This window comes from Prosopis cineraria, unplaced genomic scaffold (assembly GCF_029017545.1).
Source record: "Prosopis cineraria cultivar Desert tree isolate PC_DT_omini unplaced genomic scaffold, ASM2901754v1 PC9, whole genome shotgun sequence".
Lineage (NCBI taxonomy): Eukaryota > Viridiplantae > Streptophyta > Magnoliopsida > Fabales > Fabaceae > Prosopis > Prosopis cineraria.
Window position 1 is genome coordinate 30,830,149 of NW_026555340.1, and position 20,478 is coordinate 30,850,626.

General features: G+C 31.3%; 1 pseudogene; it reads right to left on the reverse strand.

Annotated features, from left to right (window-relative positions):
- Nucleotides 1–7,035: 7,035 nt before the first annotated feature.
- LOC129319763 (ras-related protein RABC1-like) lies at nt 7,036–18,636 on the reverse strand (annotated as a pseudogene).
- Between the last annotated feature and the right edge of the window lie 1,842 nt (nt 18,637–20,478).

Below are 20,478 nucleotides of genomic sequence, written 5' to 3' on the forward strand. Positions count from 1 at the left end.
ATATTTTTAGATAAATTTTACATATTAATAAATCTTATTAAATATACTTAACAACCTTATCTTTCCCAAATAAAAATATAAACTTTTAAAAATATTCATCATTTAATGTATTGAAAAGAGAAGAGACAAAAATTAATTATAAAAAGAGAAAGGGTAATATAAAAATTAATGCATTTAATAAAATTTTAATTTACTCAAAATGTTTTATGTTTTGGGATGGATAAATTCTTTTAAAAGTGTCCTATAATTTAGAATGGATGGAGTATATCAATTTTAATTGGTTTTTCTGAATAAAGTTGAGAAAAGTATTTTTTTTAATGCATGATAGCAAATTTTTGTTGACCAAGGACCTTGATCCAAATATCTCCCATTAAAATGAAAGAGGATCTTTTTTGTCAAGTTGGGAAAGTTAAACGCGACATGGTGACATTATCATATAAAATTGTCACTTTACCTTCAACTTTTCATATGCTTTCAAGATTAAGGAAAGGAGGAGACGGGAGAAAAAGGGAGGAGTCAAGTAAAGTATTGCCTTTCCTCTAAAGATACTTATATCAATATTAATTTATTTTTTTAAAGAATTGTGTTATTTTCAAATTATAAAGGTAAAAATAACTTTTGATCATTGTATTTTACTCGCATTTTACTTTTAGTCCTTATATTTTTTTGAATATTTTAGGTCCCTATATTTTTATTTTTTATTGTTTTGGATCTTTCTAAGGTTTCTATACTTTATTTATAGAGGGATTGAAAATAATAAAAAAATAAAAATATAAAGACTTAAAATATTAAAAAAATATAGGAAAAAAATTAAAACGCAAATAAAGTCTAGGGTTTAGAGTTTACCCAATTATAAAATACTTATGACTTTAGCTAAATATGCGGATCTGTCTAGTTTCGATGATATTCATTACTTCTAATGACATTTGAATCTTTATATTTATTTTAGATGGTCTGAATTTAAAGTTTTTTATTTTTATTTTATATTTATCAAAATAAAAATTTATACAAATTATTAAAAAAATTTAATAAATCTATTCACCATCTATTTTGATAGTACAAATTTAATTTGAATGATTCAATTTAATATTAAATTTTTTATAATTTTTATAAATTGATAATCAAGGTTTACTTTCAACTGTTTAATTCATTTTTTTTTTTACTTAAGTGTGACTCATATTTGCTTGTCTAACGTTGCATTCTTTTTCTTTAGATTTTCTAGTTCCTTTCTTGTGATACCGAGTTTTTCCTAACACAACTTTATCATTGCATTTAGCTTGGTTATTTCTTCCTCTTACTTCAACAACTCAGTAGCTTTATCACTTGTATGCTAATTTTTTGTGTGAAGAGTTTATGTTCTGAACGTTATCAATCATAGATAGAACCCTTTCATCCCCCCGCTTGCAATTCTCTTCCTCCAATTGGTATTCGTGAGTGCAATGTTTGCCACTAGTTCAGCTTCAAGTTCTTGGTTCTAAAAAAATTAACATTAAATTTGAACCACTTAAATTAAATCTTTACAAGCCTCCAAACAAGTGGTATTAGAATAGAACTTCACTCTGGTACCATTTAATAATTTGGTCTCATTATTTAGTGACACAATGTCATAGTCATCAATATAGGATATGATGTTAAGCTGCATCATGATTCTGTTTCGTGATAGCCACAAGACCTCCAGCATTTGCACATTAATTTACACTTGAATTTTAATGTCCTGTCACACCAAGTTTTCAAATAGACGCAGCAAATATTTGCATCTCCAGGGACACATGAAGTTCCTCTCAAATTGTTGTGGACATTTGTATTTTCATTACTTGTCTAGCTATTTTCCCATGTTGATGGAATACTTTTGGATAGAATATTTGAAAGGCCACAACTAAGTCAAAAAAATTTAATTCTAAGCTTTTCAAAGTAAATCTTGATTGTTAATATATACAAAATTACAAACAAATTTTAATATTGAATTTGGACCATCCAAGTTTAATTTCTTATCCTTGACTCTTGTAGCTATACTTTTTCTAACAAATGGTATCAAAATAGAACTTGGCCTTGATGTTATTTAACAATTTGGCCTCATTGTTTGGTGGAACAATTCCATAGTCATCAATATAATGTTCTAATATCATATTGTTATGTTATATCAATCCCATGATGTTGAGGTGTGTTATAATGTTATGTCTCGACAACGAGCTCCCATAAAGAATTACCCATTAATCTACACTTACATTTTAATTTCTTGCAACATGAAGATTTGGAACATTTTTAATTTCATTACTTGATTGACTATTGTACTAGTTTGATATAATACTCTTGGATTGAGTATTTGAAAGGTTACACTTGAGTCCAACAATTTTAATTCTAAGCCGTTCAAAGTAAATCTAAGATATCAATTTTTAAAATCTATAAAACATTTTAATATTCAATTTTGACTATCCAAATTAAATATGTGATTTTTGATTAAATTTTTTAACTATTGACTCCTAACGACTAATATTATAATAGAACTTAATAGAGCTATTAATTACGACCAAGGTTGTCAAATCGGCTTTTTTGAGCTTGAAAAAATTTAAGGTCAAGCTACTTATTTAAAGTGTAAAATGATAACTCAGGCATTAAAGGATTAGCTCTTTTAAGCTCTAAAATAAAAGGGCCAGCCATTTAAACCCTTTTACATTTTTTTTTAAATTTTAATATTAAAAAGATTAAATACTACACTAATTCTAAAACTTTAGCTTCATTTCACGAGGATGAAGAAAAAATATATAAAAAATTTAATATATTTGTCATTGATAATGCTCTACAATGAGAAGAATAAAACTATACTAATGTTGATTATAATGAAAATCATCAAGATTTAGTTGATGATGCTAAACAAGTCTAATTATTATTTGTGTTATTTTGTGATGTTGTATGTTTTATTAAACTTAGACTTGTTGTTATGTGTATTGATTTAAATTTATTTTTCTACACTTAATGTTATGTGTAATAACTTTTATGAGATTTTAAATATTTTTTTAATTTTTAAATTAAAAATAAAAAATATAAGGTCAATGCAAGGTTGACCAAAATGAAAACCTGAGGTATAATTGAATTTAATAAAGCCAGCCCTTTTAAGCCCAAACCCTTTATAACCAACCTGACCTTAATTGATAATTCTATAATTTATTATGATATTCTTTTAACAATTTGGTCTTATTAGTAGTTGAAGAACTATTTAGTCAACGAATATAAGATATGATATTATAAGGCGCTTAGTGATGTTGTATCCCAACAACCACAAGACTTCTCACGAGTGATGTTACCCATTAATCTGAACTTGCAATTTAATGTATTGCCATGTAAAGATCTCAAAAAGACGCGGCAAATATATGCTTCTCCAAATGCATTTGAAAGTCCTTTTATATTGTCTGGATGTTTTTAGTTTCATTATTTGGTTGATTATTCTCTCATGTTGATAGAATACAGTTGGATTGAATATTTGAAATGTTACACATGAGTAAAAAAATTAATTTTAAATCGTTTTGAGTAAACATGACTTGTCAATTTATAAAAATTATAAAAAAAATTAATATTAATTTTAAACAATCCAAATTAAATGTCTCGTCTTCAACTCTTACGATGATAAATCTTCGAGCAAGTGGTATTAGAACGTAACATACTTATGATACCATTTAGCAAATTGATGTCATTGTTTAGTGACTCAATGCGGTAGTCTTTGATATAAACTATGATATTGAGATCTCTCATGAGGTTTCTCTACTACCACAAGACCCCAAGCCCCCCCCCCCCAACAGTGTTGCCCATTGATCTACACTTGCATTTTAATGTACTGCAACATGAAGATCTTGAAACAGACACAACATATCTGCTTCTCCAGAGATGCCTAAAAGTCGCTTTAAACTGTCATGGACATTTTTATTTTCGTCGCTTGACTGACTGTTCTCCCGGGTTGTCGGAATACCTTTGTATGGAGTATTTGAAATGTCAAACTTGAGTTAAAAAAATAAAATTAAAATTAAAATTAAATTAGGACAGTCTATTTATCGCAAGGGTGATGAAATTCGTCTCTACTTTTGGAGATATATATATATATATATATATCTATATAGTCCCTCCATTATAAAAAAATATAAGTTTGTTTAATGGGACAAGGGGAAAAAAGTTAAACAAGTAAATCTGGTTTAGTTTGAATTTGAATGTTAAATCTGCTTCATTATAGAAAATGGATGGATGAATAAAAAGAGAGAATGAGGAAGCCCAAAGTAATGGGAAAGTAAAAGTTGGTGATTTATTTGCATTAACTGATGTGATGGAACTTGAAAGGTTTCATGGAATCTCTTCCTTCTTTTCCTTTCACTGGCAACTGGGAGAGCAATCCCCTAATCTTCCTCCCCACCACCACGGCCCCACCTTTCAACCTCATTTCCTTATTAATATTACTTTTAATTTCGTCCAATTGATGACTGACCAACATTATTCACTCTCAACGTGAGTTTGTTTCTATAATGTTAACATTTCCAATGAGCTTACGAGGCATTTGGCCTACTTGTCCACAAAGTGCGCTTCGTTGAACATGAAAGATCTTGGAGACGAGAGATTCCCTGAAGCCACAAGCATCCATCCAGTTCATGCATGGACGAAATTATTTTTTCAACAAAGAAAACGAATCTAGGATTTTGGAAAACCGTGTACTCATCAAATCAAAGCGGATCGATCATTATTAAAATTTTGCGAGGGGTGGTGTGGAGAGAGGAAAATTAGGGTTTCAGAAAAAATAAAACAAGAATGTATGAATGGAGTCCAGAATTGCGGCGAAGGAAGTGAAAGTTGAGAATAAAATAAATGGAAGAATGAAGGAAAGAGGGGAGAAGAGGAACCTTTTAGAGGAGTCAAAAGAAAAGGGAAGCACAGGAGCAAGCACTGAGTCCAACACATGGTGGTGGGGAGGGAAGTGGAGTGGCGTTAGCTGCATAAAAAGACAATCACAAAAAAAAAAAAAAAAAAGCTCGCTGCTCCTTCCAATCTGCTGAAAGGTATTTGATCAAATCTCTTTGATTTAACTGCTTTAACCTCCCCTCCCTATTTTCGCTCCTTCCCTTTACAATACGTGCACCCCCACACACTCTCTCTCATGCTTGCTTGAATTTGACCCCATCCTCCTGCCTGCCCTTTTTTTTTTTTTTTTATTTAGTAATGTAATTATATTACTTTGTTTTATGTCACGTATATTGGTCTTCAAGAATGAAAGCTTTTCCATGGTATACCCTTACGCAGCAGTGTAATTTTCGCTGCAGCACCAGCCATCGAATCTACAAAAAATTACGTGTAGAAATTCTTACTAGATTGGGTGTCTCACTTTATCTATAGTTTGTTCAATTAAAATGTCTCAAATTATTTTAATAAAATATGATATGATATCAAGTCTCGTATTATTTTAATTAATTTTGTTTTTACAATAGAGTACATATTTATAATTTTTTTGCCTCTTCTCTTCGAGTTATCATCAATATCATAATTAATTTATATTTAATATCGTCAGAATGTCATATTTTTATTGAATAAATGACACAACTGACTTAATTAAAAATTTCTCCAATTATGTGCTTGTTTGGACTTTCCATGCTATGGTTTATTTCGTTTGAAACCATGGTTTATATAAAAAAACATCCAAACACTCCCATTTATTTATAATCAGTTATTTAAGCTGTAATCATGTTTTAGTTGAAACCGGTCAATAATTGCTTATCAATTTCAATTTTTACTGTCATCTAAATTTATTGGGTGTCAGAATGTTAACATGCCAAATATATCCCTCTCACATGTCCTTCTCTCTATCCTATGCGTCTCTAGCTAGTCTCAACTCTCATGGGTGTTTCACTGTTTTGGGTGTTTCTTATGCGCTCCTGCTCCACTGCTCCTCCATCTGTCTCCTCCTCTCGCCAAATATATTTTTTTTTTACACAAATTAAATTATCAATATCAAAATATAATATAATTTAAATTTATAATTAATTAGTATATAATTAGATATGAAATGATTATATAAATATTAAATGGATCACTGTTATACATATTTCTTACAACATTATTATACATATTTTATTTGTTAACTAGAGTTGAACAAATTTAATAATATTATATGCAATTTTATTAATATTTAATTTTAAAAAGTAATGTCCTTTATGATAGTTCATACAATTAAAATTAATTTTGATTAAATTTATCTAAACATTTTCAATTTTCTCAAAAATCAATTTTATAAAATAATATTTAAACATTATCACATTATAACATAATCAATTACAATTAAAATTAATCATATTAATCAATCTTTTTCATAATTAATTACATCTAACTCAAATCAAAACAATCCCTATCACGTTCTACTCTTGTTCACTTTTCTTCTTGTGTTTTTCCATTTGTTTGTCATTGGTATCCTTACATATATAAATATAACACATCAATATTTCGTTGTTACTTGTTCATTCTTATCTTCTTTTACAATTTTTTTTACATTAAAATCTTTATAGTATTCAAATTTTGACATTCAAGTTTTAATAAAATTAATTTCTCCCAATTTTGAATTTAGAAAGCAAGTATCAAATCCCCACACGGATCTAGTCAGGTGAGGTTTAACCCAAAGCCTCCAGTTTGCATTTCAACTTCAGACCCAGTTTGAGATGAATAACCCGAGACAAGGTAAGACCGGATTGAACAGGGATGGGTGTGATTGGGTTAGATTAAGTCCAAAAACATGCCACCGCCAGCTTCACAATACATGAGAATGGAAAACAAGTCGGAATGATACTGCATGGGCGTTACATACAATATATGACTGCCTTCCTCCACAAACTATCAAATGATTATTTGCAGGTCGTTAAATGTGACAAAATGGTGATCAAAAGGTCCCCCCCCCCAACCAAAAAAAAAAAAAAAGCCATAAACCATCACCATCATATTACATCATCTAATATTCACAAAAGGAACCTGGAAATGGAAAAATAACGTCCATTGGTAAAAATAACTTGAAATCCATCAAATTTGAGTTCCATATCTGATTCTGAGTATATTTGCAGGGCCATTCTCGGAGGTCTTAATTAATACGTCAGTTGAATAGCCCCTCATTTTCAGCAACAACAACTCAGATGGCGGAGGTTTCTTAAAAATGTTCTTTTTGACTCCTTTAGATCCCTCCGCTAAGAGGCTAGGTGTATCCAGAATCTGAAAAAAAAAAGTTGTAATAATAATAACCATTGCCATTGTCACTTATGTTAATGTTCCCTGGACTAGCAAGAGTTTCAATGAGCTTTTCAGAAAGTTAAGGTATCAATTCAAGCAGCTCCAGAAGAGGGGCCGGGTGACTGGGTCCTTTCCAGGGGGATTGAGGGTGAAGGGTCGAAAAAGGAAAGAAACTTGTGTCTTCCTCATTTGCTAGTATCTATATATCAATATATAATATAAAAGTTTTAACAAGAACTGTTCATGAGCTCTGAATAATATGGTTCATTTCTTAGATTTTGTGTGGTGCACCAGAACCACACTAGTTATGTTAATGACATAAAATTGGTTGTTCACATTTGTTGACTCTTTTGCACCTTGAGGTAATTTTCTCAAGTGAGCAGTCGTACTGATTAGTTTTTTCATCAAATATGATTTAGATGAAGATTCACCCCAAAAAAATATTTTAATATGATCGCATGTAAATGACATGAAACATATGCAGCATAACTCCATTGCAGGCAAAATTCATGTTTATAGTTGGGCCAATATATTGCTTAACATACCTTCAAAACAAGTTCCTCAAAGCATTGCTGTACATTGACTCGAGTTTTAGCAGTGCATTCAATAAAAAGGCATCCATATTCCCTGGCAAAATGTATCCCCTCTTGTTCTTTCACAACCCTATCACTCTCCTGAAACTTAATCAAATGTTATCCACCAATATAAGTACATTTCAGAGATGATTTACAAGTCAGATTAAGAAGTAAATGTGATATGGACACGACTAGACACGTTCAAGAGTGGACACTAAGATTTTAAAGAGGGGACATAATAGAAATAGATCTACAATATGCAATGGAGATTCCAGGTGATTCAAGATTTATGTTCACTTAAATTCCTTGGGAACACCTGCATCTAGTCCTGCCTCCTTGTCTTATTTTTGTTGGCTTATATAGTATAGATGTTGGAAAACTCAAACATGGAACGTCAAGAAGAGATCATTGAAACAAAATCGTGAAAGCCTTTGATTTAGTGCATAAATTTTTGAAGTTATAACTTGGGTCGAGTGACATTTTTACTCCTTATCAACTATTTCCTCACAAGTGTTTAGTATTCTAAACTAACATATACAATTTCTCACTTCAACATTTAAAAATGGTACACCAAACACCGTATAGTTAAAAAAGTTATTTTTAACTGTTATTTGATTAAAAAAAATATAGAAAAGACCTAAAAATTAAAGAAAGTGACCCATAAAATTGAAAATAAATACTTTATAAGAAAATTAATATTGATTAAGTTTCTAAAAGAATGATTGGTCAAAATTATATTTTGACATTTTACATGGATAAGAAATAATATTTATATCTTGTTATTTATATATAATCTAAAAGACTTAATATTAATTTTCTCACAGAACACTTATATGTAATTTTATGGATTATTTTTTTTATAATTTTAAAATATTTTTTGCAATATTTAAATCAGTTAATAATTAAAATTAACTTTTTTAATGATAAGATGTTATAGCTAATGCCATTCAACCCTTGTAACTTTGTTGAAATCTTAATGTGATTGAAGAATACACAAAAGTGAACTTTTTTTGGGAACCCCCCTGCCCCGGGGGGGTATGACTGTGCATTTTGTTGGAGAGAAATCTACTTTGTTTCCAACAAGCACCTTGATGTAATCTTGATTCGTAGAGAAGGGGTCTATTTCCTTTGCCCGTACCTCAGATAGATTTGTAAATGTGTCTCGCCAAGTCACATCATAAACTACATAAGATAGTGGAGCAAAAAGGAGACATCATCAGTTAATTTACAAAATTTCAATATTACACTGACTGGGTCGGGAACAGTGGCACATGAACAGCCAACGTGGAAAACTCGACACCAATTTTCAGGCCATATTCTGCGGAATAGTTGCTCCCAATTTGGTCATTGAATTACCAAATCTCAGTTGGACAAATTAACTTGAAAACTCAAAGCTCATGATACATAGGAAAAAATTATTCCTGGAATTTACTTTTATTTTGAGCAGTATGTGAAAATTCAGCATCATCATGATAATCATTAGTAAAGATAAAATAAAATGTCTTGACATAAAGGCAAAGCATAAATGTGTATTGTAGATGCTTGAGGGCATCAATAACAGATTACTTTTAAGGTCCCTCCTGCTTCACTCATCTTTGACTATAGATATTTCCAGTTCTACATTAATGATCTTGGAAAGCCACCGTTAATTAAGCACCATATGCATCATCATTACTTTGGAAGGATTACTTTCACAAACGGTTTAATGATGGTTGAGTTCGAGTGTTTGACATGTAATTCCATAACTTAGCACGTAATGCAAGAGAAGGGGAGCAGTGCTTATTGATTTTTCATTATTTTAAAGTACTTAACAACAGACATTGGTTTTAGATATTTTATTGGATTGTTCTACGAAATTTTAATGCAACCATGATATAGCTAGAGTCCTATTAGAAAACTTGATGGCTTGGGAAAGTCCTTGAAGATTATGTACTGGTCAGTGCAGCTTAATTATGCTTATGGAAGGGCGTAAAATACTTTCAGTCATGAGTTAATTCCAAGGATTTTTCTTTAAGTCCTAGTAAATGCATACATTGTACCTATTAAATCATAGGCCATCTACTATAATCTATAATGATATACCTTACCCGCCTCCATTCCATATATCAGCATGAAATGAAAATTTGGCTTGAAATTCTCTTTCCCTCAAACCTGCAACCTCCGATCCGTTTCAAATTTTCAGGTAAGCTTCTTATTCATTGGCCTCCAGCCTTCCCACGCGAGGACACATCATTTTTTCCGCTGCAATGTATTTCTCTAAAAAGTCCATGTCTTCCATCATCTAATTCTGTTTTGGTCTTCTCAGTTTAAAGACTTCAACCATATAAATGAGCCAAGATTCCAAGAATGCAGCCCCAGTGGGTTTTCTAAACTTACTAGTTTTTGTTAATCTTTTAATTATGTGCACTGCATTTCAAATTAGCTGCTGCTATGAGTGAACTACGCACTCCAGAATTTTGAGGACCTTGGCACTAGCAATTGCACTATGCATTATAAATAATTAGTGTTTCGCCCGTGCAATGCAAGGAATATTTACCGTATCTCATAAATGATAAACATTTTAATATGATTGCTCACCACTTTTTGTGTGATAAACATGAAGTAATACCTTGCCTTAAAAAAATGAACTTGAGGCATCATTAATGATATTGATTATACAATTAAGAATTATGAGAATACATTACAGAGATGATGAGGATGATGTGGCATTATAACATAATTCTTGGCTAGCAAACCAATTTAACAAATTTAAGATGAATCAAATAGAGCTAATTCATAAGAAAAGGATCAAAAGATATGTAAACTAAGCAAATAATATTAGTAACAACAAAGCATTGCAAAAATCATTTTACAGCAATACTAATTGATTCCAAATGTGCGTGATTTTCCTAATCCTGAACATGACAGTACAATCAATCTCAAATACCACACGAAGCTCATCACTGCAAATAATTTTCCTTTTATTGATAAGAGTCTCGGAGTTTGCTCTTCCTTATGCAAGTCCACAGTTGCTGACCTGCTAATTCTACATCTACATTTGAACGCAATCTTCCACAATCACCTATATTTGACATATTTGATGACAATGACATTTTCGGAACGTTGATATTTCCAATTTTACTTCTTCCACGGGTAGATGGAGAAGTTGAATATATTGGGCTTTTGACTTGATGCCAACATGCTCAGCAATTTCATTCCAAATCTCATTGTAAATCTCCATTGCCTCAAGCAGCAGCAAGGTTTCTTGATCAGTCCAACTATCCCTGTCTAGATCACCATAATCTCTTAATCAACCCCTATGAATGACCAACGACAAATCTCTCATCATGGAAACAATCAGTACAGAGAAGAACATCGGCCTGTAATACGAGACCTTAATTACATAGCGACATAAGGGTGTTCTAAACTGCACAAGTGAATGATACTCATAATGACACTTGTTCACGAAAAAAGAAAATTCCAAGATTACAAGTTCCCAAAACAAAATCCAGTAGTTGCCATGTCTTCTAGATAGATGCTCTCATGACTCATGAAGCTGACAAAATCAAAATTATAAGCCACTGTACCTAATGGTGGAGCCAAGACCCTACAGTCAGGGGTGCGAAGTAATTTAAAAAAAAAATTAACATTTTTTTTAAAAAATAGTAATAATTATGCTAGGCTTAAAATTATAATAATATAAATAAATTTATCATCATTTTTCATTTTAAAAAATTATATTGAATAAGTTGATATGGTCTTTTATTATAGATATGCTCTTCATATCTTATTTAAATCATTAAAATATTATATATCTAATAAGTTTTTAAATCTAAATATTTTTTATTTAGTTCAAAGGGACAAAATATTAAACTAGGGGGTGTAAAGTTATAAATTTTACATGCCTCACTTGTAATTTTTCTCAAAGTGAGTTGCACCCCCTTACCCTAACGTGGCTCCGCCACTGATTGTACCTCACATTGCTGGTTAAAAAGAGAGTTTGTAGTAAAGAAACAAAGGGAGCGTCCCAAGTTCAACCACATGGATCAAAACATGTTCCCAAAGAAGAAATCACTCTAATTATCACATTGCCCCACGTGCAACTCCCCCGGGGTTCTTAAAAAATAAAGTGCAAAGATTACATAGACAATGGAACAAAAATGCAATCAACAGCTCCAAAATATCAAAAGTAACTACAGACCAAAAGTATACATAACATTAACATATTGTTGGCTGGCATCTTCTATCAAAGGAACAAAAAGGAACATGCAAGAAGTGGAAGAACAAAATAATAATAATAATAATAATAATAATAATAATAAGCAAACATGAAGAGAATTGTAATATGACTACTAAAAAGAAAATCACCATCTTCAAACAAACAAAAAATCATATGTGCTATTAATACATGTATAAAGTATCACACGTGAAGGGAGCTATTTTAATTTGAGATAATAATATAGCGTATATTAAAAGTGAAACTAATTGAATTTGTTATGCGAAGCATTCAGCCAAATCAAATTACTATAATAAATTAAAAATTATTGAAGGGATCTGTGCATGATAAAAATAAAAGTAGAAAGTAAGTAAATCTTAACCTAGTAATGTAACAAAAGAGAATAAGAATTTAGTCTAAGGGTAAAAAAAGCAAATACATCTAGAACAAATACAAATAAAATAAATCGCAGATCAAAGAGAGCCTTGTATACATAACCACATATCAATACAAAATTCCCATGAACAACATCAACACATAATAGTAAATTCACAAACCAAATCCTAGCCTTATATGACTTGGCTAAAGGGATGTTCACTCTTTATAGTCCTTGCAATCAAATTGATAGCTTGGACTTGGAGATGGTATGATATAACGTTAATTTGCCTAAATGCCTTGTCTCAACAAAGTCTTAATCCCATAGTAATTGCTTTAATTTTTTAGATCATTGGTAGAAGTGGCTCAATTTTTTGATAGAAACCCACAGCTCAGTCATTTTGTTAATCACTACCCCTCCACATGTACTATATACCTACTCCATTCACTTAACCATCAGTCTCTTATAAACAGATTCTATAGTAGAATCCTGTCACACATAAGAACTCTTCTCCCCACAACTCGAGTTCAAAGTTTCCTTCATTCAATAGTCCTACTGAGCTCTATAGGACTCTTCTCCCATACTGGTGCAACTCTGGTTTTCCAAACAAATTAATACTCACACCTTTAATAAGCGTCCCCTCTCCAAACCCTTCCTGAATCATTACATGTTCATGACATAAAATTTCAAAGAAGTGGAATCTTTTAACAAAGGTGCATCCAAAATTAATGAATTGGTACTGCAACAAAACAACAAAAGGTAGACAAGGAAACCTTAGTCAGACAAGGAAGCCCATGATTGAAAAAAAAAAAAAATTGTAATGTAGTCACGCATTTGCAATAAGTAAACATATATTTTTTCAAAATATTTTAATTCAACCTATCTAATATAAAGTTTTTCATTCTTGGGCCAATACGTGCCAGAAAATAAGTCCTCTTTGGTTGAATAATGAGTTCAGTCCGCAAACAATATTACAGAGCAGGAAATCATAAATAAAGTTAAACCAAGTAGACACATGGCAGCACAGAACAAAGAATTATGCGGGAAAATATGTACAAACTTAATATCACAGGAAGCCCCAATGGCCAAGACTATGAATAGTGTATATTTCAGTAGTTTATAGACATGCAGACACACACAACACAACAAACACTGATGATATTAATATTCTCAAGCAGACAACCCAGGAACAAAAGCAAATAGGGGGTGCTGAGAGGTAATGACTTGCAAAGGCAAAACTATAAACATAACACCACCATTTGTCACACGCTAATTCCTAGTTGTCTCCTCAATCCCTGAGGCCCTCACCATTTATCGTATTCTTGCATGTCTTGGTCAACAATCAACAAACAAATTGATTATATATATTGTTTATAGCATACAATATATGCACCTTGCTGCTTTGAATCTCTACTCCCTCTTCTTCTCATAACTCCTTTTGATCCCTAAATTCCTATTAAGACCCCATGACTTGTCTCAGAAACCCATTCCCATAAAATTCATCAGAAGATAAGTATTCCCTTGTAACATTGGAAACATTTCAGCACTAAGAAGATCTCTGCAAGAATTTTGGGCCGACTAGACATAATAATAATCTGGTATAGTAAAAGTTATGCCAATGACATGCATTTATGCACAATACCTAGAACATATATCAAGAAAGTCAAGCTCTGATGCTGAAACAATTTCTTGAGAAAATGGAAGGCTTGTGTGGGATTTAATGTTCTTCAACAGCTAAATTTAACTGTAATCAGAGAAAGCATAACGCTGAGGCCTGCATTTACATAATAATTTTTACTCTGAGGGATTAAAAATGCTGAAATTGGTCTCCTAATATTGCAACCAATATAACATCCTTTCACCTCACCTTTGCAAAAGATAATTAATTCTTTGTTCTTCTTCAATCTAAAAAATTTCTAATATCTCATTAAGTAGAGTTTAACTAACGACAGGATTAACAAGGATAACTTAACCTAGCCATATATGGACCATGTTCGTTCTACAGTAAAATCCTGTGCAATAGATAGGGTAATAGACTTGTACAAAATAAGATCTCTGAATTTCAGTAGCTAAATCTCTACTTCAATATTATATTAAAATTGGCAAGTTTATTGTGATAGGTTAATAATTGCCAAAGACCCATTTCTTCGAAACAAAGAGGTCCAAATAAAATTTGATCTAAATAACAATGAAAAAACAGTCATAAGAAAAGAAAATTGAAAATCAAATACCCATTAAATAATAAAAACATACAAATAGTCTGAGCAATGTTAGATGAAAGCTAAGCTAATTAAATTCCCTTGCTAAATCACGTATAGTTCAAAAATATAGGCTAAAAAAGAAAAAAAAAAGTCAACCCTGCTCTCTTTTACATACAAAACACTAAAGCAAAGAGGTCGAAATAGTTCAATTTTCAACAAAAACCAACAAAATCTTCAATGGATATATAAGTTTGAATTACCATGAGAATACATTATTATTACAAGTCAAGAAAGAGAAAAAAGGAACAAAAGATAAAAGAAGACTTATATATTATTTCTTTATTCAAGCACAGGCAATGAATATAAGTTGATATGTTCATAGTTTATTAATAATCTACACAAAATATAGATGCAAAACAACTTGTCAGGGTTTTTAATAAAAAAATTTGTTCGTGCAAGGACATCTATTGAAGCTGGGAAAGAAAAAAACACATCCTTACTTAGCTCATAGGTGAAGAAAATAAATATCAATTAAAGACCCGATGTAGCTAATGCTAACCAAATTGGGCAAAGCTTCTTCTCACCTCTTCATTCACCTTGTCAAAAAGCTCCAATTTTGACTCATGCAATTGGTCTTTAGCAATAGCAGTCGCAGAGAAAGTAAAAATGCCATCAGTCGAAGAAAAGAAGCAGTAAGGGTTTGAAGGATATTCAATACAAGATGTGAAATCCATAATACTAATCAGTGCAGTCAAAAGATAATAATGCAAAAAGAAATAAAACAAATATCACCCACAACTTTCTTCCTCCGATTTCACTCTCTAACCTACTCGACACCACTAAGATCGAAACAATCAGCTCCCACACCATCGTCTACCCCCTCCATTCTCTCCATGACGACTTCCGCTCACTCTTGACATCTCATCGAGTTAAAGCACAGCAGAATGAGTAAACAACGGCAGACGAACTGAGAACGGACCCAAGAGCGGTTAAAGGGGAGGAGATGAATGGAAACACCCAGGGCACTTACTAAACGTGAAAGCTTGAGGACTAAGATTGGGGGATCAAACAATGATAAAGCAAATGCGAACACTGAATACGGTGAAGACATGGAGAGGAAGAAAATGGGGCTCTAAGTAACGGACGGGCAATGTCGGTGAAAAATCAGGGGTAGTTTTGGTAATGCATTATTTATTTACTGTTCACATGAGCACCCCAAGTTAATATAGATATAGATATAGACTAGTACTAGACTTCCTTGTAATTTCATAGATTGACTCTTATAAGCAAGGCAAATAACTTCACACTTCTTTCTTGCTTGCAAAAGAAAAGGAATAGACAAAATTCCATCCAATTCAACAACTATATGATTTAGAGCAACGACTAAAAAAAGGAAGAATGGCAATGAGCACCTTGAACAACTGAAAAACTTTCCCATCATGATGCCTTGTCCCCCTCTGTAGTAAGAACTTGTTAGCATTCTAAATCTCTCTTGACCAGCTGCATGATCAAACAAGTAGAATCAACCAAATATGGCTAACCATTGTTACCAATGTGCAGTTAGGCCCAACTAGGCAAGGAGTTTGATTGAAATGTATGTAATTAAATATCGTGGGATCTAGAAATAACCCCCTCGAGGCGCAAGTACGCAACCCTGTATCCTAAATGGCAAGCTTCAGCCTTTTACCCTCGACTGTGACATACTTTACCATTAAATCAACACCTACATGAGAAGCCAAACAATACATGAAGCCAAAAAACTTAAACATGAGATAAGCTCGTCCATGGTTGTTGTTAAGGACATTTTTAAGCATGACATCCAAATCATAGTATCAAAAACAATCAGAATCATTACTGAGTAAGTAAAAAAGTAATATTAGAACTCATTGTGAAAAGAAATAGACACACCTTGTTCGGTTGAATCTAAAAATTGAAAACAACATACACTGACTGATTCCGAAAGATTGTCCTTATTAAATCAACACTTAATCTAATTTATTTTGGTAATTCTTTGATTAACTCAAACGGTTTACCCACTATGAAACTCATTAAAGTCAAAAATAATAAAAGTAGGATTTCAAGGTTTTATAACTTTAAAATATTTTATATTTAATTATAATAATTTCAAATCATAGTAAAAACACATACAAAAGTATATGATTTCATTTGATAGCCAAAACTCTTGAAAATCGATTGAGAAACTCCAAGTAGGCCAACATATAGGGATATGTCGAGACATGTGCATATAGCCTATCCCTCTCCATGTCACATACCACATAATGTTGCACAAAATTTGATAGCTCCTTATTGTCATTAGACAACACATAAGGATAATTTGTCTCATGCCTCATTTCTTCACCTGACGTTCAATTAAGGTGCTTTGGGTGTTTATTGAAAGCTTTATTTATATACTAGTTAGTGAAATGAACTTTATTTTCAAATAACTTCACATAAGAAAGTCAAGCACTTAAACATATTTTTATCACTATTTCATATTTTCACACAATAAGGGTGCTCAAAACCCAACACTTGTGCTAAAAACCACTCCCAACACTTATACCATTTTTAATGGATCTAGAACTCCTTATGCAACATACCATGATTACAATATAACACTTAATTATTATTTTTAACTTTTAACCCCTTAATATAAAAAAAACAATAAGGGGAGATTTGTCATTGCATAATTCAAATATTTTAATTATTGCAACATCATAATTTTCTTTATATTTGTATTAGTATTTTAGTTTTAACAAAAATAATTAAGTTTACATATAATAATTCCATGGCACAATTACTCTCACTTAGCTTGATTAATTAGGGTTAGATTTTTGAGAGGTTGCAAACTCTATATTATACAGCTGAGAAATTGGATCATAAAGCATTCGAATGGACTAAGCCTATACTAATCCTATAGCATTTTGTCAAATTCATAAGCCTTGATTCATCCTTAAGATGTAGGAATACACAAGAGGCACAAATTAAATCAATGGACAAGCCAAGAGAATTTAAATAAATATGCTTCCGCAAAGCAAAAGCCTCCCTATTATGGGATTGTGCTAATAACTACTGTAAAAGAATTTGGATCACAAAGCATAACTGATTTGTATGATGTCTCGTAAAGCTCTTAACGTGGTTTTCGAATGCCGAGAGGAAAAAAAAAAGCACTTACTAGCAACGCGGCGTTCACTTTCATAAATGAATAGAAAAAGATTGCTGATGTTTTTTCGACTTATCCAAAATAAACAAGAAAAATTTTATTTTAGGAACCAAATATGCTCATCGTTTATTCATTACAAATCAAAGATAGTGAAATAAAATTAAAATCTAAACAAAAATTACCCCGTTGTCTTTAGTGGCTTAAACACGTTAAAAGACACTTGCACATTTTCATATTTAAGTTGTTCATTTTTCATACTGAAATGGTTAATTTTTTTATTAGAGTTGTTTATACATATAACTTGATTTAATTTTATTCTTAATATTGTTGTCATGGTAAATGAAGTTATAAATTGCTTTTATTATAGTTGTTTATTGTCCATATCAAAGTAGTTATTTTTCTCACAAGAGTTGTTTATCTTCACTTGATTTTATTTTTGGTATTGTTATCATAGTAAAAAAAATTTGTAATTTTTTTTATTGTAGTTGTTCATTATCCATGCTGAAGCTATTATTTTTTTTATATGAATTTTTTATGCGCATAACTTTACTTAATTTTATTTTTTATTTTGTTATCATAATAAAAATAGTTGCAAATTTTTCATTTCTCATACTAAAGTGATTAATTTTTTTTACAAGAATTGTTGGTCTACATAACTTCACTTATTTTTATTTAAATTATTGTTGTCAGAGTAAATGAAGTTATAAATTTTTAACATTAAAATTAAAATTGTTCGCCCTCTGCAAATGATCAGTACTCACATGCATTAGTTCTCACTCTCACAAGTTGCATCTTAGGCAGTCATGCTCACCGTTCTCGGTCTCTCCATCTCTCAACATCGTTCTCAGTTTTCCATCTCCAACATTCAGTATGCTCACCATCGCCGCCATCTATGTTTGCGTTATGTTTGCGTCATTCGTTGTGTGGGTTTTGCGGTCAATTGAAGATTTTTCTAAAAAAATAAAATTAAAAGATAATTTTCTTAACATTTTAATTTCATTTCACTCACCTAGGGTATTCATAAGATAAGATGGGACAAGATTAGGATACTCATATCCCATTTATTATCTCAAAAAGTAATCAGAATTAAATTTTTATCTTATATCTCATCTTATTAAGAATTAGGATGGGACAAAAACAAGATTGAAATGTTCCAGAACATGAAAAAGACCCAAATAATAATATTTGTTAAAATATTAAATTGCATAATTTATTAAGTTTAAAACAAAAACAATATAAACATATAAACCACAATAATTTAAAGTCAATGTACATATAAGATACAATACATTATGATAGCGACTTAAGTAATCTCCAATCAAGAGACAAGCCAAGGATAATATTAGGTTATTATTTTCCTTCTTTAGTTAAAATATTTGAAACTATTAAAAAGTAAACAAGAAATATAATATAAATAAAAATTAAAATAAATTATATTAATATAATTAATATATTATAAAAATAAGAATGCTTTATGTGTCGTTAAAATTGTTAGTATCAAAACCTTTTAGTTGTAAATAGAGATTGCAAACATTAAAACATTAAAATTGCTTTATGTTTTGTCCCAAACTCTTTTTCATTTTGTCCTGCTTTTTTTTGGTTAGGAAAGACCCACCGTAATATAATCAGGATGGAGACAAGGTTAAACATACTTGGTTTGCAATGAAATTTTAGATTTTAAGGGATTATTTTTTTGTTATATTTGGTTGAGAAGTCTGGACTGAAAATTTTTCCTAAAATTAAACTCATCGATCAGACGCCTTTCCCATCGCCTGCTGGCCATTCTGCAAAACTCTTCCTTACTCTCGCCACTCATATACTCTGCTTCCCGCCATCGGCTCGCCGTCGTTCAGGGTCGTCTCTCTCCCACCGTCGTTTCTTATTTATTTCTCCACCGTTCACTTGCTTCATCTCTACCTTAAATGAAATTTTCTGTATTAAGAGAGCGATCTGATCCAAGTCCATGGTATTCTGAAGCCTAGGCTAAATTTCAAACACGATGAAAATGAGGATTCAAGCTAGTCTTCAAAACAGCAAGGAAGGCAATGATTCAAAACGAAACAACTAAATCACAATAAAGAATGAGAATAGGAAAGAGATGTATTCAAATATATACATGTATATACTTATAAATATATTACAGATAAATATCTAATAACATAATCATATATTTTCCAATCACCCATAACATCAGTAGAATAGTTTGTCTTGAGTTTTTGAAGTATTGTAAAGAGCTTCTATATATAGAATCATAAAAGAAATTGACTTTCCTTATTCTTTGGTCTCAACGTGTATAGAATCAAACCTTCCTAAATGCTTAACGTCTGAGTAACAATTTTTTCATGAACCCGCATCTCCAATTGCTGTTTTTCATCGTGTATCAGTCCTCCGAAAGTTGTTTATTTAGAAGATGATTGAGTTATCCACATTTAACCTCATCCACATCCTAGATCTGGTTTTCTCCAATTTATTTGCTAGCTGCCCACCTTGTTTTAAATGCTCAAGTCTTGCATTACGTGTGGTTTAACAAGCTATATCCCTCCCCATGTAATCCCCTCAACGAGAGCTTCACAGATAATTCAAGGAAATGAAGCTTCGATAAAAAGAAGGTAAATACATGTAATTTTTTAAAACAATGAACTCATTTATCCGGCTTTATGTAGCACGATATGATCAATCTAATTTTTTTTTAATCAAAAAGTAGGAGCCAGTAATCATGAATTAAATACTTG